The 12,809-nt window shown below is 47.6% G+C and overlaps 9 non-coding genes across 9 annotated transcripts; all 9 read right to left on the minus strand.

The window, feature by feature from the left end:
- Positions 1 to 520: 520 nt before the first annotated feature.
- LOC142690525 (U2 spliceosomal RNA) lies at positions 521 to 711 on the minus strand. The gene has a single exon (XR_012859290.1). It is a non-coding gene; the product is annotated as a U2 spliceosomal RNA (small nuclear RNA).
- Positions 712 to 2,007: 1,296 nt separating this feature from the next.
- Positions 2,008 to 2,198, minus strand: LOC142690628 (U2 spliceosomal RNA). Its single transcript, XR_012859357.1, has one exon. It is a non-coding gene; the product is annotated as a U2 spliceosomal RNA (small nuclear RNA).
- Positions 2,199 to 3,486: 1,288 nt separating this feature from the next.
- LOC142690641 (U2 spliceosomal RNA) lies at positions 3,487 to 3,677 on the minus strand. The gene has a single exon (XR_012859366.1). It is a non-coding gene; the product is annotated as a U2 spliceosomal RNA (small nuclear RNA).
- Positions 3,678 to 4,973: 1,296 nt separating this feature from the next.
- LOC142690653 (U2 spliceosomal RNA) lies at positions 4,974 to 5,164 on the minus strand. Its single transcript, XR_012859370.1, has one exon. It is a non-coding gene; the product is annotated as a U2 spliceosomal RNA (small nuclear RNA).
- Positions 5,165 to 6,456: 1,292 nt separating this feature from the next.
- LOC142690666 (U2 spliceosomal RNA) lies at positions 6,457 to 6,647 on the minus strand. The gene has a single exon (XR_012859371.1). It is a non-coding gene; the product is annotated as a U2 spliceosomal RNA (small nuclear RNA).
- Positions 6,648 to 7,929: 1,282 nt separating this feature from the next.
- On the minus strand, positions 7,930 to 8,120 carry LOC142690674 (U2 spliceosomal RNA). The gene has a single exon (XR_012859372.1). It is a non-coding gene; the product is annotated as a U2 spliceosomal RNA (small nuclear RNA).
- Positions 8,121 to 9,412: 1,292 nt separating this feature from the next.
- LOC142690675 (U2 spliceosomal RNA) lies at positions 9,413 to 9,603 on the minus strand. The gene has a single exon (XR_012859373.1). It is a non-coding gene; the product is annotated as a U2 spliceosomal RNA (small nuclear RNA).
- Positions 9,604 to 10,883: 1,280 nt separating this feature from the next.
- On the minus strand, positions 10,884 to 11,074 carry LOC142690677 (U2 spliceosomal RNA). Its single transcript, XR_012859374.1, has one exon. It is a non-coding gene; the product is annotated as a U2 spliceosomal RNA (small nuclear RNA).
- Positions 11,075 to 12,370: 1,296 nt separating this feature from the next.
- Positions 12,371 to 12,561, minus strand: LOC142690678 (U2 spliceosomal RNA). The gene has a single exon (XR_012859375.1). It is a non-coding gene; the product is annotated as a U2 spliceosomal RNA (small nuclear RNA).
- Positions 12,562 to 12,809: the final 248 nt, after the last annotated feature.

Below are 12,809 nucleotides of genomic sequence, written 5' to 3' on the forward strand. Positions count from 1 at the left end.
GCTTTGTTGCAACTGCAATTCTTACTTCTTCTTGAAATGTAGGGACGACAGTACATTCCATCACATCCATCTAGTGTACACAGGTAGGTCCATTGTGGCGGGCAGGCGAGCGGGCGGGCTGCTTTATTGGCTGTTTGCTGTTCCCCTACTCCACTCCACTATTTGACTGTTGTGCTGCATCAATCAATCAATCAATCAATCAATCAATCAATCAATCAATCAGTGGCTGGCTCAGGTGCAGCTCTTTAACTTACCTAAAAGGGAGGGCGGAGAGAAGACAAGGAAGGTGAATGAGGTGTTCCAATGTGAAATGCCGGAAACACAGAAACACAGACGACACACAACAAGAGGTGGCAATCTATTCATTAATTGCATTTAATCAATGAGCTCATTATCACTCATGCATTGTCCAACAGGTGTTGAAATAATGGGATTAAAAGGGGAGATCCCTTCAGAAAGACAGAAACAATAGCAAAGACAAAAAACACTTTTGGAATCTGCTTTTAGTCAACACATAAGGAAAGGGTGCACCGGTCCTGGAAATACTGCAATACCAGGTCAATGCGTGGAGTGGACAGAGCAAGCTCTATTTCCATCTCCCTGTTCTAAAAATCCATGTAATATATGGTCCCCAGATAGGGGACGTATCAGATATTAAACTGATAAGAACAGATACTACACTTGATCTTAGCCAAAAGGCCGAGAAGCGATAACCCGAACGGGCCGCGCGTTGCCCGAGCCTGCCCGATACTGCTGTTCAGCCCTTGCAGCGATTCAGCCTACTTCTAGGCAATTCCATGGGGCCCTGCAGGCTCACACACTCACAGCTACACGGGAGGTGAATAAAGGCCGGAGAGGAAGCCAGACAGGATTTGCTTCTTTTGCTTGCACCACAATGCAGTGCTGAAAGAGGAGGAATCTACATAAAAACGCCTTCCTGGCAACGCCCAAATGCCCTGCTGCCATGCAGATAAACACTGGCAGCGGCAGCAAGTGCATGCCCACAGCCACCCCTTGTTCCTTCACACCTTGTATCAGCTGTAATCCAGTCCAGTCCAGTGCTGCCTGCTGAGCAGCACTGACCAACACTGCCTGGGCCCAGGCTTTTATCTCTGAGGCCCCATTATGATGTCAGAAAGCTGGCTCTGGAATCCTGAGGGCTCCACTATGACACGTGCAAAGTTCCGTCTGAACTTTATATAAGACGGTGAGGCTCAGTCAGTCACTCAGTGTTGCCTGAGAGGGCAACACTGCAACAGCCGGCCGCCAGGCTGTCTTTTTTTTGCACAGCTAGTTGCCTCCAGGAGGCCACAAGAGGGAGACAAGGGACTGCAAAATGGAAAATAGGCATCCACCAACTTTACAGACAACTTCTCCTTGCTCCTACAACCTCCATCCTTGCACAGTTTGTTATTCTTCTAGGTAACATAGTAACAAATCCAAATTGCTGCTCTCTTTGTAGGCAAGCAAGGCTTTGTTGCAACTGCAATTCTTACTTCTTCTTGAAATGTAGGGACGACAGTACATTCCATCACATCCATCTAGTGTACACAGGTAGGTCCATTGTGGCGGGCAGGCGAGCGGGCGGGCTGCTTTATTGGCTGTTTGCTGTTCCCCTACTCCACTCCACTATTTGACTGTTGTGCTGCATCAATCAATCAATCAATCAATCAATCAATCAATCAATCAATCAATCAATCAATCAATCAGTGGCTGGCTCAGGTGCAGCTCTTTAACTTACCTAAAAGGGAGGGCGGAGAGAAGACAAGGAAGGTGAATGAGGTGTTCCAATGTGAAATGCCGGAAACACAGAAACACAGACGACACACAACAAGAGGTGGCAATCTATTCATTAATTGCATTTAATCAATGAGCTCATTATCACTCATGCATTGTCCAACAGGTGTTGAAATAATGGGATTAAAAGGGGAGATCCCTTCAGAAAGACAGAAACAATAGCAAAGACAAAAAACACTTTTGGAATCTGCTTTTAGTCAACACATAAGGAAAGGGTGCACCGGTCCTGGAAATACTGCAATACCAGGTCAATGCGTGGAGTGGACAGAGCAAGCTCTATTTCCATCTCCCTGTTCTAAAAATCCATTTAATATATGGTCCCCAGATAGGGGACGTATCAGATATTAAACTGATAAGAACAGATACTACACTTGATCTTAGCCAAAAGGCCGAGAAGCGATAACCCGAACGGGCCGCGCGTTGCCCGAGCCTGCCCGATACTGCTGTTCAGCCCTTGCAGCGATTCAGCCTACTTCTAGGCAATTCCATGGGGCCCTGCAGGCTCACACACTCACAGCTACACGGGAGGTGAATAAAGGCCGGAGAGGAAGCCAGACAGGATTTGCTTCTTTTGCTTGCACCACAATGCAGTGCTGAAAGAGGAGGAATCTACATAAAAACGCCTTCCTGGCAACGCCCAAATGCCCTGCTGCCATGCAGATAAACACTGGCAGCGGCAGCAAGTGCATGCCCACAGCCACCCCTTGTTCCTTCACACCTTGTATCAGCTGTAATCCAGTCCAGTCCAGTGCTGCCTGCTGAGCAGCACTGACCAACACTGCCTGGGCCCAGGCTTTTATCTCTGAGGCCCCATTATGATGTCAGAAAGCTGGCTCTGGAATCCTGAGGGCTCCACTATGACACGTGCAAAGTTCCGTCTGAACTTTATATAAGACGGTGAGGCTCAGTCAGTCACTCAGTGTTGCCTGAGAGGGCAACACTGCAACAGCCGGCCGCCAGGCTGTCTTTTTTTTGCACAGCTAGTTGCCTCCAGGAGGCCACAAGAGGGAGACAAGGGACTGCAAAATGGAAAATAGGCATCCACCAACTTTACAGACAACTTCTCCTTGCTCCTACAACCTCCATCCTTGCACAGTTTGTTATTCTTCTAGGTAACATAGTAACAAATCCAAATTGCTGCTCTCTTTGTAGGCAAGCAAGGCTTTGTTGCAACTGCAATTCTTACTTCTTCTTGAAATGTAGGGACGACAGTACATTCCATCACATCCATCTAGTGTACACAGGTAGGTCCATTGTGGCGGGCAGGCGAGCGGGCGGGCTGCTTTATTGGCTGTTTGCTGTTCCCCTACTCCACTCCACTATTTGACTGTTGTGCTGCATCAATCAATCAATCAATCAATCAATCAATCAATCAATCAATCAATCAATCAATCAATCAGTGGCTGGCTCAGGTGCAGCTCTTTAACTTACCTAAAAGGGAGGGCGGAGAGAAGACAAGGAAGGTGAATGAGGTGTTCCAATGTGAAATGCCGGAAACACAGACGACACACAACAAGAGGTGGCAATCTATTCATTAATTGCATTTAATCAATGAGCTCATTATCACTCATGCATTGTCCAACAGGTGTTGAAATAATGGGATTAAAAGGGGAGATCCCTTCAGAAAGACAGAAACAATAGCAAAGACAAAAAACACTTTTGGAATCTGCTTTTAGTCAACACATAAGGAAAGGGTGCACCGGTCCTGGAAATACTGCAATACCAGGTCAATGCGTGGAGTGGACAGAGCAAGCTCTATTTCCATCTCCCTGTTCTAAAAATCCATTTAATATATGGTCCCCAGATAGGGGACGTATCAGATATTAAACTGATAAGAACAGATACTACACTTGATCTTAGCCAAAAGGCCGAGAAGCGATAACCCGAACGGGCCGCGCGTTGCCCGAGCCTGCCCGATACTGCTGTTCAGCCCTTGCAGCGATTCAGCCTACTTCTAGGCAATTCCATGGGGCCCTGCAGGCTCACACACTCACAGCTACACGGGAGGTGAATAAAGGCCGGAGAGGAAGCCAGACAGGATTTGCTTCTTTTGCTTGCACCACAATGCAGTGCTGAAAGAGGAGGAATCTACATAAAAACGCCTTCCTGGCAACGCCCAAATGCCCTGCTGCCATGCAGATAAACACTGGCAGCGGCAGCAAGTGCATGCCCACAGCCACCCCTTGTTCCTTCACACCTTGTATCAGCTGTAATCCAGTCCAGTCCAGTGCTGCCTGCTGAGCAGCACTGACCAACACTGCCTGGGCCCAGGCTTTTATCTCTGAGGCCCCATTATGATGTCAGAAAGCTGGCTCTGGAATCCTGAGGGCTCCACTATGACACGTGCAAAGTTCCGTCTGAACTTTATATAAGACGGTGAGGCTCAGTCAGTCACTCAGTGTTGCCTGAGAGGGCAACACTGCAACAGCCGGCCGCCAGGCTGTCTTTTTTTTGCACAGCTAGTTGCCTCCAGGAGGCCACAAGAGGGAGACAAGGGACTGCAAAATGGAAAATAGGCATCCACCAACTTTACAGACAACTTCTCCTTGCTCCTACAACCTCCATCCTTGCACAGTTTGTTATTCTTCTAGGTAACATAGTAACAAATCCAAATTGCTGCTCTCTTTGTAGGCAAGCAAGGCTTTGTTGCAACTGCAATTCTTACTTCTTCTTGAAATGTAGGGACGACAGTACATTCCATCACATCCATCTAGTGTACACAGGTAGGTCCATTGTGGCGGGCAGGCGAGCGGGCGGGCTGCTTTATTGGCTGTTTGCTGTTCCCCTACTCCACTCCACTATTTGACTGTTGTGCTGCATCAATCAATCAATCAATCAATCAATCAATCAATCAATCAATCAATCAATCAATCAATCAGTGGCTGGCTCAGGTGCAGCTCTTTAACTTACCTAAAAGGGAGGGCGGAGAGAAGACAAGGAAGGTGAATGAGGTGTTCCAATGTGAAATGCCGGAAACACAGAAACACAGACGACACACAACAAGAGGTGGCAATCTATTCATTAATTGCATTTAATCAATGAGCTCATTATCACTCATGCATTGTCCAACAGGTGTTGAAATAATGGGATTAAAAGGGGAGATCCCTTCAGAAAGACAGAAACAATAGCAAAGACAAAAAACACTTTTGGAATCTGCTTTTAGTCAACACATAAGGAAAGGGTGCACCGGTCCTGGAAATACTGCAATACCAGGTCAATGCGTGGAGTGGACAGAGCAAGCTCTATTTCCATCTCCCTGTTCTAAAAATCCATTTAATATATGGTCCCCAGATAGGGGACGTATCAGATATTAAACTGATAAGAACAGATACTACACTTGATCTTAGCCAAAAGGCCGAGAAGCGATAACCCGAACGGGCAGCGCGTTGCCCGAGCCTGCCCGATACTGCTGTTCAGCCCTTGCAGCGATTCAGCCTACTTCTAGGCAATTCCATGGGGCCCTGCAGGCTCACACACTCACAGCTACACGGGAGGTGAATAAAGGCCGGAGAGGAAGCCAGACAGGATTTGCTTCTTTTGCTTGCACCACAATGCAGTGCTGAAAGAGGAGGAATCTACATAAAAACGCCTTCCTGGCAACGCCCAAATGCCCTGCTGCCATGCAGATAAACACTGGCAGCGGCAGCAAGTGCATGCCCACAGCCACCCCTTGTTCCTTCACACCTTGTATCAGCTGTAATCCAGTCCAGTCCAGTGCTGCCTGCTGAGCAGCACTGACCAACACTGCCTGGGCCCAGGCTTTTATCTCTGAGGCCCCATTATGATGTCAGAAAGCTGGCTCTGGAATCCTGAGGGCTCCACTATGACACGTGCAAAGTTCCGTCTGAACTTTATATAAGACGGTGAGGCTCAGTCAGTCACTCAGTGTTGCCTGAGAGGGCAACACTGCAACAGCCGGCCGCCAGGCTGTCTTTTTTTTGCACAGCTAGTTGCCTCCAGGAGGCCACAAGAGGGAGACAAGGGACTGCAAAATGGAAAATAGGCATCCACCAACTTTACAGACAACTTCTCCTTGCTCCTACAACCTCCATCCTTGCACAGTTTGTTATTCTTCTAGGTAACATAGTAACAAATCCAAATTGCTGCTCTCTTTGTAGGCAAGCAAGGCTTTGTTGCAACTGCAATTCTTACTTCTTCTTGAAATGTAGGGACGACAGTACATTCCATCACATCCATCTAGTGTACACAGGTAGGTCCATTGTGGCGGGCAGGCGAGCGGGCGGGCTGCTTTATTGGCTGTTTGCTGTTCCCCTACTCCACTCCACTATTTGACTGTTGTGCTGCATCAATCAATCAATCAATCAATCAATCAATCAATCAATCAATCAATCAATCAATCAGTGGCTGGCTCAGGTGCAGCTCTTTAACTTACCTAAAAGGGAGGGCGGAGAGAAGACAAGGAAGGTGAATGAGGTGTTCCAATGTGAAATGCCGGAAACACAGAAACACAGACGACACACAACAAGAGGTGGCAATCTATTCATTAATTGCATTTAATCAATGAGCTCATTATCACTCATGCATTGTCCAACAGGTGTTGAAATAATGGGATTAAAAGGGGAGATCCCTTCAGAAAGACAGAAACAATAGCAAAGACAAAAAACACTTTTGGAATCTGCTTTTAGTCAACACATAAGGAAAGGGTGCACCGGTCCTGGAAATACTGCAATACCAGGTCAATGCGTGGAGTGGACAGAGCAAGCTCTATTTCCATCTCCCTGTTCTAAAAATCCATTTAATATATGGTCCCCAGATAGGGGACGTATCAGATATTAAACTGATAAGAACAGATACTACACTTGATCTTAGCCAAAAGGCCGAGAAGCGATAACCCGAACGGGCCGCGCGTTGCCCGAGCCTGCCCGATACTGCTGTTCAGCCCTTGCAGCGATTCAGCCTACTTCTAGGCAATTCCATGGGGCCCTGCAGGCTCACACACTCACAGCTACACGGGAGGTGAATAAAGGCCGGAGAGGAAGCCAGACAGGATTTGCTTCTTTTGCTTGCACCACAATGCAGTGCTGAAAGAGGAGGAATCTACATAAAAACGCCTTCCTGGCAACGCCCAAATGCCCTGCTGCCATGCAGATAAACACTGGCAGCGGCAGCAAGTGCATGCCCACAGCCACCCCTTGTTCCTTCACACCTTGTATCAGCTGTAATCCAGTCCAGTCCAGTGCTGCCTGCTGAGCAGCACTGACCAACACTGCCTGGGCCCAGGCTTTTATCTCTGAGGCCCCATTATGATGTCAGAAAGCTGGCTCTGGAATCCTGAGGGCTCCACTATGACACGTGCAAAGTTCCGTCTGAACTTTATATAAGACGGTGAGGCTCAGTCAGTCACTCAGTGTTGCCTGAGAGGGCAACACTGCAACAGCCGGCCGCCAGGCTGTCTTTTTTTTGCACAGCTAGTTACAAGAGGGAGACAAGGGACTGCAAAATGGAAAATAGGCATCCACCAACTTTACAGACAACTTCTCCTTGCTCCTACAACCTCCATCCTTGCACAGTTTGTTATTCTTCTAGGTAACATAGTAACAAATCCAAATTGCTGCTCTCTTTGTAGGCAAGCAAGGCTTTGTTGCAACTGCAATTCTTACTTCTTCTTGAAATGTAGGGACGACAGTACATTCCATCACATCCATCTAGTGTACACAGGTAGGTCCATTGTGGCGGGCAGGCGAGCGGGCGGGCTGCTTTATTGGCTGTTTGCTGTTCCCCTACTCCACTCCACTATTTGACTGTTGTGCTGCATCAATCAATCAATCAATCAATCAATCAATCAATCAATCAATCAAACAATCAATCAATCAGTGGCTGGCTCAGGTGCAGCTCTTTAACTTACCTAAAAGGGAGGGCGGAGAGAAGACAAGGAAGGTGAATGAGGTGTTCCAATGTGAAATGCCGGAAACACAGAAACACAGACGACACACAACAAGAGGTGGCAATCTATTCATTAATTGCATTTAATCAATGAGCTCATTATCACTCATGCATTGTCCAACAGGTGTTGAAATAATGGGATTAAAAGGGGAGATCCCTTCAGAAAGACAGAAACAATAGCAAAGACAAAAAACACTTTTGGAATCTGCTTTTAGTCAACACATAAGGAAAGGGTGCACCGGTCCTGGAAATACTGCAATACCAGGTCAATGCGTGGAGTGGACAGAGCAAGCTCTATTTCCATCTCCCTGTTCTAAAAATCCATTTAATATATGGTCCCCAGATAGGGGACGTATCAGATATTAAACTGATAAGAACAGATACTACACTTGATCTTAGCCAAAAGGCCGAGAAGCGATAACCCGAACGGGCCGCGCGTTGCCCGAGCCTGCCCGATACTGCTGTTCAGCCCTTGCAGCGATTCAGCCTACTTCTAGGCAATTCCATGGGGCCCTGCAGGCTCACACACTCACAGCTACACGGGAGGTGAATAAAGGCCGGAGAGGAAGCCAGACAGGATTTGCTTCTTTTGCTTGCACCACAATGCAGTGCTGAAAGAGGAGGAATCTACATAAAAACGCCTTCCTGGCAACGCCCAAATGCCCTGCTGCCATGCAGATAAACACTGGCAGCGGCAGCAAGTGCATGCCCACAGCCACCCCTTGTTCCTTCACACCTTGTATCAGCTGTAATCCAGTCCAGTCCAGTGCTGCCTGCTGAGCAGCACTGACCAACACTGCCTGGGCCCAGGCTTTTATCTCTGAGGCCCCATTATGATGTCAGAAAGCTGGCTCTGGAATCCTGAGGGCTCCACTATGACACGTGCAAAGTTCCGTCTGAACTTTATATAAGACGGTGAGGCTCAGTCAGTCACTCAGTGTTGCCTGAGAGGGCAACACTGCAACAGCCGGCCGCCAGGCTGTCTTTTTTTTGCACAGCTAGTTGCCTCCAGGAGGCCACAAGAGGGAGACAAGGGACTGCAAAATGGAAAATAGGCATCCACCAACTTTACAGACAACTTCTCCTTGCTCCTACAACCTCCATCCTTGCACAGTTTGTTATTCTTCTAGGTAACAAAGTAACAAATCCAAATTGCTGCTCTCTTTGTAGGCAAGCAAGGCTTTGTTGCAACTGCAATTCTTACTTCTTCTTGAAATGTAGGGACGACAGTACATTCCATCACATCCATCTAGTGTACACAGGTAGGTCCATTGTGGCGGGCAGGCGAGCGGGCGGGCTGCTTTATTGGCTGTTTGCTGTTCCCCTACTCCACTCCACTATTTGACTGTTGTGCTGCATCAATCAATCAATCAATCAATCAATCAATCAATCAATCAATCAATCAATCAATCAGTGGCTGGCTCAGGTGCAGCTCTTTAACTTACCTAAAAGGGAGGGCGGAGAGAAGACAAGGAAGGTGAATGAGGTGTTCCAATGTGAAATGCCGGAAACACAGAAACACAGACGACACACAACAAGAGGTGGCAATCTATTCATTAATTGCATTTAATCAATGAGCTCATTATCACTCATGCATTGTCCAACAGGTGTTGAAATAATGGGATTAAAAGGGGAGATCCCTTCAGAAAGACAGAAACAATAGCAAAGACAAAAAACACTTTTGGAATCTGCTTTTAGTCAACACATAAGGAAAGGGTGCACCGGTCCTGGAAATACTGCAATACCAGGTCAATGCGTGGAGTGGACAGAGCAAGCTCTATTTCCATCTCCCTGTTCTAAAAATCCATTTAATATATGGTCCCCAGATAGGGGACGTATCAGATATTAAACTGATAAGAACAGATACTACACTTGATCTTAGCCAAAAGGCCGAGAAGCGATAACCCGAACGGGCCGCGCGTTGCCCGAGCCTGCCCGATACTGCTGTTCAGCCCTTGCAGCGATTCAGCCTACTTCTAGGCAATTCCATGGGGCCCTGCAGGCTCACACACTCACAGCTACACGGGAGGTGAATAAAGGCCGGAGAGGAAGCCAGACAGGATTTGCTTCTTTTGCTTGCACCACAATGCAGTGCTGAAAGAGGAGGAATCTACATAAAAACGCCTTCCTGGCAACGCCCAAATGCCCTGCTGCCATGCAGATAAACACTGGCAGCGGCAGCAAGTGCATGCCCACAGCCACCCCTTGTTCCTTCACACCTTGTATCAGCTGTAATCCAGTCCAGTCCAGTGCTGCCTGCTGAGCAGCACTGACCAACACTGCCTGGGCCCAGGCTTTTATCTCTGAGGCCCCATTATGATGTCAGAAAGCTGGCTCTGGAATCCTGAGGGCTCCACTATGACACGTGCAAAGTTCCGTCTGAACTTTATATAAGACGGTGAGGCTCAGTCAGTCACTCAGTGTTGCCTGAGAGGGCAACACTGCAACAGCCGGCCGCCAGGCTGTCTTTTTTTTGCACAGCTAGTTGCCTCCAGGAGGCCACAAGAGGGAGACAAGGGACTGCAAAATGGAAAATAGGCATCCACCAACTTTACAGACAACTTCTCCTTGCTCCTACAACCTCCATCCTTGCACAGTTTGTTATTCTTCTAGGTAACATAGTAACAAATCCAAATTGCTGCTCTCTTTGTAGGCAAGCAAGGCTTTGTTGCAACTGCAATTCTTACTTCTTCTTGAAATGTAGGGACGACAGTACATTCCATCACATCCATCTAGTGTACACAGGTAGGTCCATTGTGGCGGGCAGGCGAGCGGGCGGGCTGCTTTATTGGCTGTTTGCTGTTCCCCTACTCCACTCCACTATTTGACTGTTGTGCTGCATCAATCAATCAATCAATCAATCAATCAATCAATCAATCAATCAGTGGCTGGCTCAGGTGCAGCTCTTTAACTTACCTAAAAGGGAGGGCGGAGAGAAGACAAGGAAGGTGAATGAGGTGTTCCAATGTGAAATGCCGGAAACACAGAAACACAGACGACACACAACAAGAGGTGGCAATCTATTCATTAATTGCATTTAATCAATGAGCTCATTATCACTCATGCATTGTCCAACAGGTGTTGAAATAATGGGATTAAAAGGGGAGATCCCTTCAGAAAGACAGAAACAATAGCAAAGACAAAAAACACTTTTGGAATCTGCTTTTAGTCAACACATAAGGAAAGGGTGCACCGGTCCTGGAAATACTGCAATACCAGGTCAATGCGTGGAGTGGACAGAGCAAGCTCTATTTCCATCTCCCTGTTCTAAAAATCCATTTAATATATGGTCCCCAGATAGGGGACGTATCAGATATTAAACTGATAAGAACAGATACTACACTTGATCTTAGCCAAAAGGCCGAGAAGCGATAACCCGAACGGGCCGCGCGTTGCCCGAGCCTGCCCGATACTGCTGTTCAGCCCTTGCAGCGATTCAGCCTACTTCTAGGCAATTCCATGGGGCCCTGCAGGCTCACACACTCACAGCTACACGGGAGGTGAATAAAGGCCGGAGAGGAAGCCAGACAGGATTTGCTTCTTTTGCTTGCACCACAATGCAGTGCTGAAAGAGGAGGAATCTACATAAAAACGCCTTCCTGGCAACGCCCAAATGCCCTGCTGCCATGCAGATAAACACTGGCAGCGGCAGCAAGTGCATGCCCACAGCCACCCCTTGTTCCTTCACACCTTGTATCAGCTGTAATCCAGTCCAGTCCAGTGCTGCCTGCTGAGCAGCACTGACCAACACTGCCTGGGCCCAGGCTTTTATCTCTGAGGCCCCATTATGATGTCAGAAAGCTGGCTCTGGAATCCTGAGGGCTCCACTATGACACGTGCAAAGTTCCGTCTGAACTTTATATAAGACGGTGAGGCTCAGTCAGTCACTCAGTGTTGCCTGAGAGGGCAACACTGCAACAGCCGGCCGCCAGGCTGTCTTTTTTTTGCACAGCTAGTTGCCTCCAGGAGGCCACAAGAGGGAGACAAGGGACTGCAAAATGGAAAATAGGCATCCACCAACTTTACAGACAACTTCTCCTTGCTCCTACAACCTCCATCCTTGCACAGTTTGTTATTCTTCTAGGTAACAAAGTAACAAATCCAAATTGCTGCTCTCTTTGTAGGCAAGCAAGGCTTTGTTGCAACTGCAATTCTTACTTCTTCTTGAAATGTAGGGACGACAGTACATTCCATCACATCCATCTAGTGTACACAGGTAGGTCCATTGTGGCGGGCAGGCGAGCGGGCGGGCTGCTTTATTGGCTGTTTGCTGTTCCCCTACTCCACTCCACTATTTGACTGTTGTGCTGCATCAATCAATCAATCAATCAATCAATCAATCAATCAATCAATCAATCAATCAATCAATCAGTGGCTGGCTCAGGTGCAGCTCTTTAACTTACCTAAAAGGGAGGGCGGAGAGAAGACAAGGAAGGTGAATGAGGTGTTCCAATGTGAAATGCCGGAAACACAGAAACACAGACGACACACAACAAGAGGTGGCAATCTATTCATTAATTGCATTTAATCAATGAGCTCATTATCACTCATGCATTGTCCAACAGGTGTTGAAATAATGGGATTAAAAGGGGAGATCCCTTCAGAAAGACAGAAACAATAGCAAAGACAAAAAACACTTTTGGAATCTGCTTTTAGTCAACACATAAGGAAAGGGTGCACCGGTCCTGGAAATACTGCAATACCAGGTCAATGCGTGGAGTGGACAGAGCAAGCTCTATTTCCATCTCCCTGTTCTAAAAATCCATTTAATATATGGTCCCCAGATAGGGGACGTATCAGATATTAAACTGATAAGAACAGATACTACACTTGATCTTAGCCAAAAGGCCGAGAAGCGATAACCCGAACGGGCCGCGCGTTGCCCGAGCCTGCCCGATACTGCTGTTCAGCCCTTGCAGCGATTCAGCCTACTTCTAGGCAATTCCATGGGGCCCTGCAGGCTCACACACTCACAGCTACACGGGAGGTGAATAAAGGCCGGAGAGGAAGCCAGACAGGATTTGCTTCTTTTGCTTGCACCACAATGCAGTGCTGAAAGAGGAGGAATCTACATAAAAACGCCTTCCTGGCAACGCCCAAATGCCCTG

The sequence above is a fragment of the Rhinoderma darwinii genome, assembly GCF_050947455.1.
Source record: "Rhinoderma darwinii isolate aRhiDar2 chromosome 5 unlocalized genomic scaffold, aRhiDar2.hap1 SUPER_5_unloc_34, whole genome shotgun sequence".
NCBI classification, from domain to species: domain Eukaryota; kingdom Metazoa; phylum Chordata; class Amphibia; order Anura; family Rhinodermatidae; genus Rhinoderma; species Rhinoderma darwinii.